Source organism: Nannospalax galili, unplaced genomic scaffold (genome assembly GCF_000622305.1).
Source record: "Nannospalax galili isolate Female #2095 unplaced genomic scaffold, S.galili_v1.0 scaffold252, whole genome shotgun sequence".
NCBI lineage: Eukaryota > Metazoa > Chordata > Mammalia > Rodentia > Spalacidae > Nannospalax > Nannospalax galili.
Window position 1 is genome coordinate 5,193,261 of NW_008333886.1, and position 14,947 is coordinate 5,208,207.

The 14,947-nt window shown below is 39.3% G+C and overlaps 1 protein-coding gene across 1 annotated transcript in view; it reads right to left on the reverse strand.

Annotated features, from left to right (window-relative positions):
• Positions 1 to 14,947, reverse strand: part of Ccdc178 (coiled-coil domain containing 178) — a 383,133-nt gene that overhangs the window by 1,183 nt on the left and 367,003 nt on the right. The gene's annotated exons all lie outside the window — the stretch shown is intronic.

The window sequence follows — 14,947 nt, forward strand, 5'->3', positions numbered from 1 at the left end:
TTATTTATTTTTTGTCTTTTTGAGACAGGGTCTCCCTGTAGCCCCAGCTGTCTTGGAACTCACTATGTAGACCAGGCTGGCCTTGAACTCACAGAGATCCACCTGCCTCTGCCTCCCGAGTGCTGGGATTAAAGGCATGCACCACCACGCCCGGCTATTATAGGAAGTCAAATTATGATGGCCATTGCTTGTCCCTTTACTGTGTCTGTGATTGGGTGCTTATGCCTGTTCAGCAATTATGTTTATTTACGACAAGGGGAAGACAAGGGAAATTTCTCATTCTGATGGACTTTGCATTCTGACAGAGGAAACTCACAAAAGTACTTACATAATTAATAACATGCAACTGAAATACAGAGTTTTGTTAACTATCAGTACATTCTTCAGTGGTGTAGAACCTCCATCCCTTTCCTCTTCCAGTTATCAACAAGTGAAAAATCAGCACAAAGTTAATTTTCGACAAGCTCAACCTTAAAGTTTATTTATTGAAAAAGATTCTTCTCAAGGTATTTTTGCTCACAAAAGAAAGCAGTCTTAACTTTTGATTTTGGATCTGGATAATCAGTACTGTAAGTGTGTGCCATGATTTTCAGTATCAATTTGGTCTGATGCCATTCTGCATGCATGCTATAACTGAGCTGTAATACATATAAGTGGTTTTCTGGGTAATTATTACAAGCCTCATCCCTCAAGTGCTATTCATAGCCACTACACCAAAGGCTAAATTACTTTAATTACCCAAGAAGTGAAATAAGAAGTGAAATAATCCCTTAAAAGGTCTGGCTCTGGATGTCTCAATGCCATCATGAACACGTTTTATAAATAGAGACACAAGGCTATACTTAAGCAGGTACAGAACACTCTCACGGAAACAAAGTAAGTTAATTCCACCTTGGGCATGTGGTAAGGTACATGCTGCTACTTATTTCTTGGAGGTGTAAATACGTCTATATTTGTGTACAAAGGTCACTTAAGATATTTTCCTTTAGGGATAGGAACAGAATCTGAAAAGGATGGTTTCTAAGTAAAAGGTAATGGTGAAATACTGAAAACTCAAGCTGAATAAAGTTATAAAAACATCACCCTCTTAAAACACCTTGTAATTGGACTCAGGTTGTTCAAGGAAAATCGCACGGGAGCAGTCAAAGGTGGCAGAAGTATTTCAGTCAGAAATAAAGATATGATCTACACACAATACTTGCCAGTGAATTAATTCGCCTTTGTATCATGAGAGACAACCATTTTTGTCCTTGTAAGAACTTACGTCTTGATTATGGGGACAGCACACATGAGTGGTGATGAGAAGTGAGTCTTGATCTTTAAATAAAATGCAATACATAGGAGAAATTCGCAAGTGGTTTTATTCTGTGATCAGGACTGGTAGCCTGCTTGAGTCAGCGTGCAGAGAGAATGCCCCTTAGCTCCTGCGTATGTGTGGGCTTGTGGAAACACACACACTGTTACAAATGTGTGAACAGAAAAATGCAGAAATAATGAATCCAGATCTTAACTTTGTGAGATAAACTTAACCACACCAAACACGGCTTTGATAAATAGCTCATTATGAATGATATGCTATTTGCAAAATAGGATGTGTTTGAAGCCTGTTAATCTTAAATCAGCATTACACTTACATCCCAGATATATGTGAATATTTCTAAAGTACTCATTTTCCTTAAACTAATAGCTCTTTCCTATTGATTTTGTTTTTTACATTTATTTATTACGTGTGCAAGTGTGTGTGTGTGTGTATGTGTGTTTGTGTGTGTGTGTGTGTACAGACATGCGTGTGCATGTATTGAATTCCTAACTTGTGGGAATTAGTTCTTTCCTTCCACCATGTGGGGTTCAGGGACCGAACTCAAGACATTAACCTTGGCAGCAAATGCCTTTACCCACTGAGCCACACTGCCTGCCCCCTATTGTGTTGCAATATTCACTTGAAAATAGAAACTTTGCAGTGATAAAAATCAATGAAATAATTAACACAATATCAAAGCAAACCACGCATTAGGTTTATAGAAAAGGAAGCTCACTTTTGAATTAATTAGATTTGAAAAAATTCAAGGCTTATATTTCTATTTGTATGAAGTTGGGGTGTGGCCATATTTTCAGAACTTTCATTAACTTTGTCAACTTCCTTTTGTCTTACAAACTTCATAATGTAGGTGTTAATATCTTGTATATCACTTGCTGATGGATACTAGAAATATTTTTGTTACTAAATCAGGATCCTATTCCAAAGTTGGTAAACCATTATTATAAATTATTTAATTATTTAAATAACCCATTAAAATACTTAAAGGGTTAAAAAGAATCCAGTTGCTTCCCCTTGCAAACATTGGGTAGAAAAATTGAAATCAGAATCGAATTCTGATTGTAATTGTAAGCCCTTTGAATTTGCTGTGTGTGGGAATAGCTTTCTGGAATAGCCTTACAAAGAGCTGTAGGGAGTTTTGGGGGAAAAGCAAGAGAGTTCCCTTTAACCATGCTGAAGTAAGGTAGATACTCTGTAAGTGTTCAAAAGGCAGAAAGTGCTATTTCTCTCTCTCTCTCTCTTTCTCTCTCTCTCTCTCTCTCTCCCATTGTGTGTGTGTGTGTGTGTTTCTGGTGTTGGGACTGAATTCAGAGCCTTGTGCAAGAGAAGGAAATGACGTGACATGTGGAAGGCCAGTGAGGCATCTATTTTGCAGACTGAAGTAGAACCCCCGCAATTTAACATTTTCTTTTTCTTTCCTTCAGTTCTGAAAGACACTTACAAAGTTGCTTTAGCCCTCAGTCCCAAGGGCAAGACAGAACTTAACTCCACAGATCTGTAATGTGACATGCAATTAATGCTCTATGAGCCGTTTGCCAGAATAGAGTTCAGTGGTCATCAGTTAAAACACTGCAATGATGATTTCAATTACTAGCTAATTTCTAGATTTGAGAATATACTTTATTTTTAAAGTATGATTATGTTCATTTCTGTGTCCTCTTATGAACTGAGCATGCCTGTTCAACAGGAATATCCCACTATAGGAAACAACAGAACAGGAAGGCAAGATTTTTTATTAACATTATTTGGAAAAAGGACCTTTTTTTCTATTTCTCTCTTTCCCTCCCTCCCTTTCTTCTGTCTTCCCTCCTTCCCTCCTTTCTTCTTTTTTTCCTTCCCTTCCTTACCCCTCCCTGCTTCATCACAGTATCAATATCTCTATGTTGCTCAGGCTGCTGGGCTCTAACTGAAGGCTGTCCTGTCTCAGTGTCCTCGATGCTGGGATTACAGGTGTATCCCACTGCCTCTGACCTACCTTAATCATTTATTAGAGATTTTATCACAAATCAAGAAGAAATTACAGATCACTTTTCAGAGGAAACAACCAAATTAAATACACAAGCACATTCACAAAATTTCTCAAAGAAATCCAACAGGAGGGAATCCAAACGGTACACTGCTTCGTGTCTTTGATCTGAAGACCAGAATGGGACTTGTCGCCTGGGTGGTGATGGGGCCAGTGTCTGGAGAGGTGCAGAAGTTAGGTTAAACTCCTGTGGTCAGAGCAAGTTTACCCACAATCCAAAGCTTTTGAGGGGTGAAGAGAGGCCTGGTCACGTTACCATGTGTCTACTTGTTTCTAGGTTATGAGTTGTTGTGTTGTCATCGTGTGACCCTGGTGAATGAACTCAGCTTCAAAAAGCCAACTAACAAATTCCATGAAGTAGAACTGATAAGACCTCCCTTAAGAACTTGGTTCAATGACCTGAATATAGGATTGTCTCAGTAATTTCTTGATGGAAGTCATAAAACTATGCCATTCAACATAGAGGTTTCTTCTCTGATTTCCTTCCCACCTAGCTGAGTTCAGAACACGCAGTCTTACAACTCTCCTAGCTTCATATGTGAGTTGACAGCTCCCCACTGATCCAACAGTGTTTCACCTTGGAGTTCTGGAAGAACAAGTGGCCAGCCCTTGTCTGAGAATACAGGTGCAGAGGGAGCCACGACTTGTTGCTTTCATACTGACTTCCTTCCAAAGACCACCAAAGTGTCCTGGGACTAACTCTGGAACCTCTACGATGAGAAGCAGATGCAGCCTGACAAATACCCCATCTCTAGATCAATCTCCGCAGCTCTCTAAGTGAGGTGTGATCACTGTAAATCTCTTCCTGCAGTTGATTTATACTGTAATTAAAGGAAAGGAGAAGCACACACAAGCCCAAAAGCAGAAAAGTAGCACACATTTTTCATGGAAAGTTCTCTTCCCCTTTGAATCATAACATCAGGGAGTATTAGAAAAAAATGTGAGGAACTGGTCACGCTCACTGCTGTGATATGAGGGATGCTAAGTCACCTGCATTTACTGCTTAAATGTATGTATTTCAGTTGATTAAAAAAAGCACATGGTGAATTGATCTTGCAGCTTATAAAAGCAATATTTCAGCTTCGGTGTTTCTTATTAAATCAAATTATCTACCAACACATTTGGCTGGGAGCTTACTAACGAGGCAATGCAGCTATTGATGTGGCTTTGAGCACCCTTGCAAAGGTAGGAAAGAGGCATGACTTTCCTGCGCGTACTGATCAAAGCTTCTGAAGGGATCAACAAACTCCTGAGTGCATAGCTGAGTGGATTTGAAGAAAGAAAATTGTTACTTGTCTTTTTTAATGCATTGTTATTAGATTTCTGGTGGGGGGTATTCATAAAAAAATCATAATGCTAGATTTTAAGTGGTCTTTCAAATACGAACAAAGTGAAGATTGAGAGAAGCTGCAAACCTTTCTTCCTGGGGATGGGGCAATTTCGGAGGACGATGAACTTGGATAATGAGGTTGCCTTTCCAGAAATGAAGTGTAACTACTTAAATTAAGGAGGAAAACAATCACATCCTTGACACCAGGACAAATGATGGAGAAAAGATGCCTTAATTTTATGCACAATACAGTGATAGTTTTAAAAAGAGGATTACTTATCCCAAATCAATATAACTTCAGGTGGAAAGCATTTGTAATGTCCTATTCTAGCCCATTAGGAACGAAAATTCCATGCCAATCTTTCAGTGAAATGGATGATGAGGTCTTGAGGTGTCGTTGGGTTTTTTTTTCCAGGGTGGGGGGGATCCTGTGGAATAATTGGTCATATTTTGTTTTCCCAAGTAATTAAGTTCCTCTACCTAGAATTGAACATGAATAATAATGTTCCCTAAAATTATTCCTGTAAATAAAATTAAACTCTAATTCATTTTTTGCTACCTTCATAGTTACTGCTAATTTAATTAGCAGTTTAATCTCACTTTTCTTTTGCTTCTCTGAGTAAAATAAACAAAGAGGAACCTGTGTGTTTCTTTAAGGAAAATCAATACTCTGAGGTCAAAACTTTGGCAAACAGTAGATAATCTGTTCCATTTATTTTTCAAGAAGTATAAAACACAGTACCATGTTAAATGATATCATATAACATGAAATTAAAAAAGAAATCCCTGAGTTTTCAGCTCTGTATTTTTAAAATCTATTGTTCCCTTAATCTTTTATTAGGTAGCATCCATTACAGTTCTACCAGATACCATCAAGTGCAAAGAAGAGGCCTGAAGGAAAAACTGAAACCTTATCTGGACATGCTGCTGGATAACTAATCTCAGCACTCATGAGACCGAGATGGGAGGATTCTGTGTTCCAGGCCAGCCTGGGCTACATAAAAAGGCTATGTTATAGAAGAACAAAGCAAAACAAAACCAACTAACCAGCTGATAGATGAGCTGACCAAGAAACCAAATAAGCAAACAAACCGCCAGACCTCGAGCTTAGCCTTCAGGCCTTTCAAATCTACGATATGGTGGTATGCTTTAAGGGGAAATGACAGCTGAAATGTATGAGCAAGGAAAGGAAGCCAGGAAGGCTGAATTCGAGACCGCATAGGAGCTCCATCTAAACTAAGGCATGGATTAGGAGCTCATCTGAACTAATGGAGTGTGAGCTTCTGCTCAACCAGACCTGGAGTGTGGGCTGCACCTTGAGATGGAGAACGAGCTCCATGTAAATTAAGAGAAGGATGAACGACACCTAATGGAGTGATGGATATGAGCTCCACCCAAAGTAGACATGGAGTGTGAGCTCCATGTAAGATGAGATGGAGAAGAGCTCCCTCTGAACTAGAGATGACACATAAGCTCTGTTTAAGAGATGGAATATGAGCTCCATGTAAACTAGCGATGGACTGTGAGCTATATCTAAGCTGTATCTAAACTAGAGACAAAGTATGAACTCATGTAAACTACAGATAGGATACCAGCTCCATATAAACTGAGATGGAGTATGAGCTCCACCTGGGCGAAATGTGTGCTTGCTTTGTTTTTTAACATGTGATTTATTATCTTCATTTTCTGTTTATGACTGTATTGCCTGCATGTATGTAAGTGTACCCATGTCGTGCAGTGCCCACAGAGGTCAGAAGAGGATGTCGGATCCCATGGAAATGGAGTTATGGATGGTTTTTATCTGCCATGTGGGTGCTGGGAACTGAACCCAGGGCCTCTGCAAGGGGAGCCAGTTCTCTTAAGCACTGAGCCATCTCTCCAGCCCCCTGTGCTTGCTTTGTATCTCACCTGAACTGTTACAGTGAGACACATGCCATTGACAAGACGTTGTAGACTTTTTTGTGGATGAAATTTCACAGGTGGAACTAAGTGTGGTATCTCAAGGGAGCACAAAGGGTTGCTGTAATACTTGGAAATTATTCTCCTTTCCCTTCACAGTGACCTTGAAACGTAGAGTTCTAGACTGCGGAAATGAGGACGTTTTCCCCAGGCTATATATTATACACAACGCTATAATCCTCTAATGAGAGCACTACACCATTAACCAGTTATCTGTTGGCATTGTTTTAAACCTGGTTCACCCAATTGTGTTTTCTCCTTCCATTCTTCATTCCCTTCCTGAACAGCCTTTTCTTACTCCAGTCTTTATTAAATACTTATCAAAATAATGTATCTAGCGTCTCAATAATTATTTTGTAATCTTTTTGCGCTGCTAGTATATTTATATATGGATAAAGAAGCTGTGGGGTTTGTGAGGACACACAACAATAAATCAATGCTGTAAGTTGTACTAGCCTTTAAAGGGTGGGTCTGGGTTGGAGAGATGGATCAGTGGTTAAGAGCACTGGCTGCTCTTGCAGGGGATCTGGGTGCAATTCCTAGCACCTGCATGGCAGCTAACAACCGTTCATAACCCAGTTCTGGGAGAATCTGACACCCTCCTCTGAGCTCTGTAGGCATTACATACACATACATACAGGCAATACACTCATACACATAAAAATATAAATATTTTTTAAAGTGGGGTCTATTTCACTAGAGGGGAATTGAAGGGTTTTTGAGCTTCAGCAAGCTTTATGGAGGGGGTAGCTGTAGACAGCCCCTGATCTGCTCTTCCCATCAGAGGAAGGAACTTAAAAAGTTTGGCTTTGATGGCATATTGCCTGATCACAGCTCAAAGTGGTTCCATCCAACTTGATGGTTAAATGTGAGAAGAGTGTAATCAGAGACTGATTTGGGAAGGAAGAGAGGGAGCTGATGATGCCAGATACTGCACACAAAAATTATCTGTTGTCTGTGATGGAAACTCATTGATAGGCCCATTTTAAAAGGATCACTGTCAGTAGTGCATTTTTAATTGCGCTGTGGCTAAAAGACTTCATTCTGAAAACCATAATAGTACTTGTATGTAGTACACTGAAAGGTTGTATGCCTTTAAAAACTCCTGCTTGAAATCTTCACAAAATGGTAACTTAAAGATCTGCATAATGACAAAAATCAGTTGACATGCCAATGTGGATGAGGGAAATTTCACAGAGGTCCACAGAGGTCCACCTCTAGATGAAGAGATACAAGCAATCAAGATAGTCAGTTTTCTCCAGGGACTAGTTCCCTGATGGGTTATCTTATCCTAAGTGGTCAGCCCTAAACACATGTAACCAGGAGCAGCACTAAATGGACTCAGTGCATTATCTATCTATCTATCTATCTATCTATCTATCTATCTATCTATCTCTATCTATCATCTATGTATCTATCTATCTATCTATCTATCATCTATCTATCATCTATCATCTATCTATCTATCTATCTATCTATCATCTATCTATTTAATATGTGTATTCATAATTGTATGTATGCATATTTAATAATAATCAAAGAGAAAAAGAAATTGAGAGGTGGGGGGAATATGGGAGGAGTTGAAGATAATGCACATCCAATACTCATGAATGAAATTCTCAAAAAAAAAAAAAAACCCTCCTGCTTAGAAACCAGCTTCATTACCAACCTTATAGTAATGTCAGGAAACGTCTTTGTTTCCTATATGGTACAAAAATGGCCTAAAACGTAACTGTTTCACTTATTACAACTTCGAATTTGCCTAGATTAGTCAATATGAATATAAACGAAACATGGATATAAATGAAAGAGAATCATCACAGAATTTGCTTGAAAAGGTTTGTTGTTTATTTTTGCATCTTGGTGACAGGGTCTCCCTGTGTAACCCAACCTTGCTGTAAGTACCAAAGGCAGTTCTCTTTCTTCTTTGAGTGTGCATGTATGTATATATATATATATTTATTTTGTATGTACATGTTTGTGCATGTATGTATTTGTGTTGGGGTTCTTGCAGTTGTGTGCATGTGCATATGGAGGCCAAAGATTGAGATCTTTGTCTTCCTCAATCACTGTTCACAGTTTTGGAGACAAAACCTTTCATTGAAACTTGGAGCCCATCAACTTGGGTGGACTCGCTGATCAATGAACTCCAGGTATCCACCTATTTTTAATCCCATCAGTGCTGGGATTGCAGAACTTGTGGCTGACCCAGCTTTTATGCATGTGCTGAGGATCCAAACTCAGGTATGGATGCCTTCAGGCACTTACTGAAGGAGCCATCTCCCCAGCCCCTATGACCAGCGATTTTATGAACATACTCCCTAAATTTTAAATTTTCTGTCAATTACTCTGATTTATTTTTCATTGCCAACCTGATAAATTAAGCTTGTATAAACGACTTTAGAATTGCACTGAGATTTTATCTTACCTGGAAGCTATATATTTTCCTAAAACTCTCCTTTGGATTTCAGCCTTTTTCACTCTAGCAACTTTGTAGAAGCATGATTTGAGATCACAAGACATAACACATTAAGGCACTCCAGAGGCCCAACTTGTTTGCCCTGGGTTCTAAAATTCTTAAAAGTTTCAATTTTGTGTAGCAGATCTCATATTTTTATTTTGTATATACCATGTTTTTATATGAAAACTATAACTTGTTATTCTGTATTCTTGACCTGGTGTCATCACGTGGTTTTTGACTGTGGAGTTTTTGGTCCTTAATGGGGTATCAATATTGCTTTCTCTCCTCCCAAGGCTTAGGGATCCTTGCAGAAGGATTGTAAAAGGCAGAGGTGGTGGATGAATGCAAGGAACTGTGTTTTCCAGACACAAAAGGGCAGTTGCACATATGAATCCACAGTGTTAGTGTCAGCATGCACAAAAGACCTGGGAAGCCCAAGCCAGACAAAACTCCCAGCATGGATGGGTGGGGGTATGAGCACATGCCCCACTCCTTGCTGAGGAACTTTTGGAAATTGATAACTGCTGGGAGAGGGAGAGTCAGTTTTCATTAAGGGTGTGATGGAGGTTAGGTTGACCACACTCCAAGGGACAGACCTACAGCCATGACTATTAGGGGAACACAGATTAGACTTGATAGGCCTTAAGAAAAAAATAATAGAGGACGGGATGGATCTTAGAGGAGATGGAGGAAAGGAGTCTGAATATGGTCAAAATACAGTGTATGAAATTCTCAAGGACTCAATAAAACATTATCTAAAAAATGTGTAGTGGCATATCGTCTGCCTTTAATAAGTGACTGATGATGTTGAACTCTTTTTGTACATCATTTTTGGTAATCTGTCCTTTAGGGGTGTTGCTGGTTTATTTAATCAAATCTGAGTTTAGATTCATTTCTTACTTCTTTAAAGTACATGCTTTGGTTGCTAGCTCTTCATCAACGTCAGCTTTACAGGCTCTAGAATCACCTAGGACACCCACCTGAGGGCACGTCTCTGAGGGTGTTTCCAGAGAGGTTATGCTGAGAAAGGAAGACACGTCTGGACTGTGGGCATCATAACCCTACGGGGTAGGACCCAGACTGTATAAAAAGGACAAAGCAAGCTGAGCAGCAGCATTCATCCCTGTGCTTCCCCACTCTGGGAGCTCAGGCTACTGCTGGACAACAGGAGCCACCATGATGAACTGTATCCTCAGACCGCCAGCCAAATACATCTTTCCTTCTGTAAGTTTTTTTGTTGGGTACTCTGTCACAGCAAGAAGAAAAGTAACTACATAATAAAATGGCACATATCCCCCACGAGCATTTTTCTCTCCATGGCCCTCTCTTTAGTTTCTCACTGTGTCTTAAAAGCAGAAGGTTTACATATTGATGAACTCTAGTTGATCAATTATATTATGTGCTTTGGGCAGGGTATTTGAGAAATCTTTACCTATTCCCAGTTCACAGAGATTTTTTCCCATGCTTCTCTTTGGAATTTTATAGCTTTAGGTTCTGTGATTGGGATTATGATTCATTCTGAGTTTATTTCTTCATACTGATAAAGGTGAGGGCCAGATGGCATTTACTTGCATATATGCTGGTTGTGGTGGGGCACGCTCACAGGATACGCTGAAGACATAAAGAGCTCCTTGTAAATAGATATGCAATTTTAAAAGCATCTTTTGTTAAACAACTTATTGTGTATATGTGTATTTCTGTCTTTCTGATGTATGCACATGTTCATGAGGCTATGGGCGTGTGTGTGTGTGTGTGTGTGTGTGTGTGTGTGTGCATGTGTTTGTGTTTGTGTATGTGCATGTAGGTGCGTAGACCAGATGTCCACATTGGGTGTCTTTCTCAATTGACCTCTACCTTATTTTTTGTGGCAGGATCTCTTATTGAATTATGATTTCATCAATTTAGCTAGGCTGGCCAGCCAATGAGCTCCAGGGATCCACCTTTATTTCCCCTGGCAGCACTAGGGTTACAAAAGGCATGTGCTGCCATACCTGGATTTTTACACACAGGTGCTAGGGAATCTGAATTCAGACCATTGTGTTTGCCCTGTGCTGACTCAGCCATGTCCCCAGCTCCACCAACCTGTTTTCTTTACAACTTAAAAATAAAAACTCTATTAAAAATTATGGCTCTGTTCCTATTTGCCAGATTCTGTTCAATTAATCTACTGGCATTTCTTGATCTAATTTAATAGTTTTTATCGTTATAACTTTATAATGAATCTTGATAGCATGTTTTTGAAAGCCTTCTGATGTTCTTTCTATCCAAAGCTCCTTTATTTTGCCCTTTGCATTGCCTTGTGAATTTAAAAATATGCTTGTCGGGGGCCGGGGTGGTGGCACATACCTTTAATCCCAGCACTCAGGAGGCAGGGGCAGGTGGATCTCTGTGAGTTCAAGGCCAGCCTGGTCTACATAGTGAGTTCCAGGACAGCTGGGGCTACAGGGAGACCCTGTCTCAAAAAGACCAAAAAAAGAAAAAAAAAAAAAAAAAAGGCTTGTCGCCGGACTTGGTGGCGCACGCCTTTAATCCCAGCACTTGGGAGGCAGAGGCAGGCGGATCTTTGTGAATTTGAGGCCAGCCTGGTGTACATAGTGAGTTCCAGGACAAGGAGACCCTGTCTCAAAAAAGACAACACCCCCCAAAAAAACAGCAAAAAAAACATGCTTGTCAATTTTTATGAGAAAGCATATTAAATTCTTGATCTTGGCTTTATTTAGATATTGAATTTTTAAATTATGTCTTATAGATAAGAAAACCAGTCATGACTTAAAAACAAAAATTAATTTTTTCCTCCTTCCTTGAGGGACTCAAAACACATATGTCAGATTGCTTGGAGACAAAATTCTGCTAATTTGTCTTTTTAAAACTCTTTTTTCTCTGTCTTTCATCATGGAATTTTTTATTTCACATGTCTTCAAATTTACTATTGTTTTTAAATGCAGTATTGAATCTGCCCTTAGTCTTAGCTTCCATATACTGTTTGCATCAGATTGTAATTCTTATCTCTAGAAGGTCAACTTAGGTCTTTTTTATATCTTACCTGTAAACAGAATAGTTATAATGATCGATTGATGTACTCACTTGGTAATGAGACCTGTGCTAGTTTCAACTGACTGAGTTTTCTTCTGGTTCCTTATATCTTTCTGCTTATTCTTTGGCTGATGATATTTTATTTAATGACATAGATTGTAACTTTTACCTACTCTGCTGGTAAATATTTTATATTTATATAGATCATCTAGAGATTTGTTTGGAGATGAAGTTAGGTTACTTGAAAATTGTTTTTTTTTTTTTTATTTTAGTTTGGCTCTTACAATTTGTTGGAAATTGCTTGCTATTCTAAAAGTTATCTGAAGCAAACAAAAAAGAATTCTTTATTGTCAAGTGTTATGACTTTCATGTGTTGGAAAGAAAACTGACATTACATTGTACAACATCAAAAAGTTATCTGTAGCAATTAAGAATTGATTTCAATATGTACATATATTGCTTAACCATATAAACAGACAGGTAAGAAGTGTTGCAACATTTACAGGAAAAGGGCTAACGTTTTTAGATAATACTTGGTAGCATTTACGTTTTTGTGGAAAGAAAAAAAAACTTGAAAATTTAGTAAATCAAATGTCAAAGCTGAACAAAGTTTGAAGATTGTCTTGAATACTGCAGGTCAACACGAAGTTTCATGATTAGTGTCATCAGGCAGTTGACACGTTTTCACATAGCTGCATCCCTCCTTGTTCTTCAGGGATATTTATAAAACAATAAAGCTCACTTCAGAAAGATGTGAAGAATTTGAATTCTAAAGGAAGCTTTCATGGCACCATCCGGGTTAACAGGGGTCAGCTATACACACTAGAAGTATTCCAGCAAAGAACATACTTTATGGTGTGGCAGGGGCCTGGAGAGACACTTTCTGAATTGTTGCCAGGTTGTAATGGTTCCTCAGCTTTGTACCTAAAAGCCAGTCTTAGCAAAATGATATGCGGCACTTGGTTGTTTTAAATGCTTGTTCTGGGACTTCTGCAGAGTGTGCACATTTCTCTTGATAGGTTTTGGGTGATTTCCACTTTGCTAACATTATCTTATCTCCCTCCCTCCCTCCTTCCCTCCCTCCTTCCCTCCCTCCCTTTCTACCACCAGTTGCCTACAAGCTTTGACTCTGGTGGAATCCTATACTCACCTATACCTGCAGCTCAGGTGCATGCTAGGGCGTCCTAAGTTAATGCTGTAATCCCAATAATGTGCAAGGTCTAGGTCTCCGCACTTACTCATCGGTCTGGAGAATCTTCCCCCTTGTCTCTGTTATTGTGGTCAAGGTGCTTATTATCTTTGTGCCTTTGATTTTCTGCTGACTTGTTAACTTCCTAGAGTTTCACTCACTTTTATGGTGACCTACTCACCAGTCTTCATAAGCTCCCCTTCTGCCTGTCCTCTCTGAACTCTCTGTGGCCCACAGCATACGGACCCTCATCCTCCTCACTGCTTAGCCCTCCTTCTCTGCAAAGCTCTCCATCATCTTGTAGCTGTTTTCTTTTCTCTCCCAAGGAGTCCAGTGATTTTAATGGCCTTTCAACTGACCATTATTTCTCCCATTCCATTTCCTTTACTTGCTTCTTTAACCTAGGGTATTATAACTCTGGACTTAACATTTGTTACAATATCTTTTTGGATTCATTTCCAAAATATTTTCATTGAGAATGTAGCCTAGACAAATTGTTTAAAGAATTATGTTTGGGTTGGTATGCAAAGAAATGGGTTTCATTGTGACATTTTCATATATATGCATCATAGTACTTTGTTCTTATTCCTGCCACCACCACTGCCCTCCCCATCCCCCTCCCTGTCTTATCCTTGTCCTCCTTCCAAGTAGTTCACCCTTATGCTTCCAAGACACACATGTTCATGACTCTCCCTTAATTCCCACTCCCTCTCCCTTCAGACTTCTCTTCCTCCCTCATGGTCTGCTGTTAATTTATTTCATTGTTTATGGATATGAACACATGCATACATATGTAAAGTTAAATCTAGCTTCCATATGAGAGAAACAGGGATGTTTGTCTTTTTGAGTGTGACTTATTCACAGTATCAGTTCTAGCCATTGCATCCATTTCCTATGAACATAATCATCATCATTTCATTCTTCCTTACAGCTGCACAAAGCTCCAGGGTGTAGAAGCACTCTATTCTCTTTGCACATTCACTAGTTGATGGCCTCTGTGCTGGTTTCCTATCTTGTCTATTGTGAACAGTGCAGTGATCAGCGTGGAAGTTCAAGCATCTCTGCTGTGCTGACTTAGAGTCTTTTAAGTTTATACTTAGGAGTGATAGAGCTATATCTTCAGGGAAATATAATTAAAACTGCGTTGAGATTCAATACCACTCCAACTGCAACAGCCATCATCAAGAAATCAAATGACAACAAGTACTGGCAAGAAAATGGGGAAAGAGCAGCCCTCAGCTACTGTTTGTAGGTGTGTGCAGTGGTACAGCCACACTGGAAACAAGCAGTCTTCAGAAACTCAAGACGAGTTTCTTTTCAAGATGTCACATATATTACAACTCTTGTATCCAACAATCGTCCTTTTCGGTCTTTCCTGGTAGTGCCCCACCTCATCTCCCCTGCATCCCTCAGCATGATTCATGCCTGCCTGCAATAGCAGAGCCATCTGACACATGCTAGACCAAGAAGCAGAAAATGTGGGATTTAAATCTGGTTCCACTATGTGTGAGCTATACCATTAGGGTTGATTAACATATGCCTGCTATTTGAAAGATGATTTATTTGTCAAATGAGTGTAAGAGAATCTTCCTTCCCAGGATACTTGTGATGGCTAAATTTATATATATATA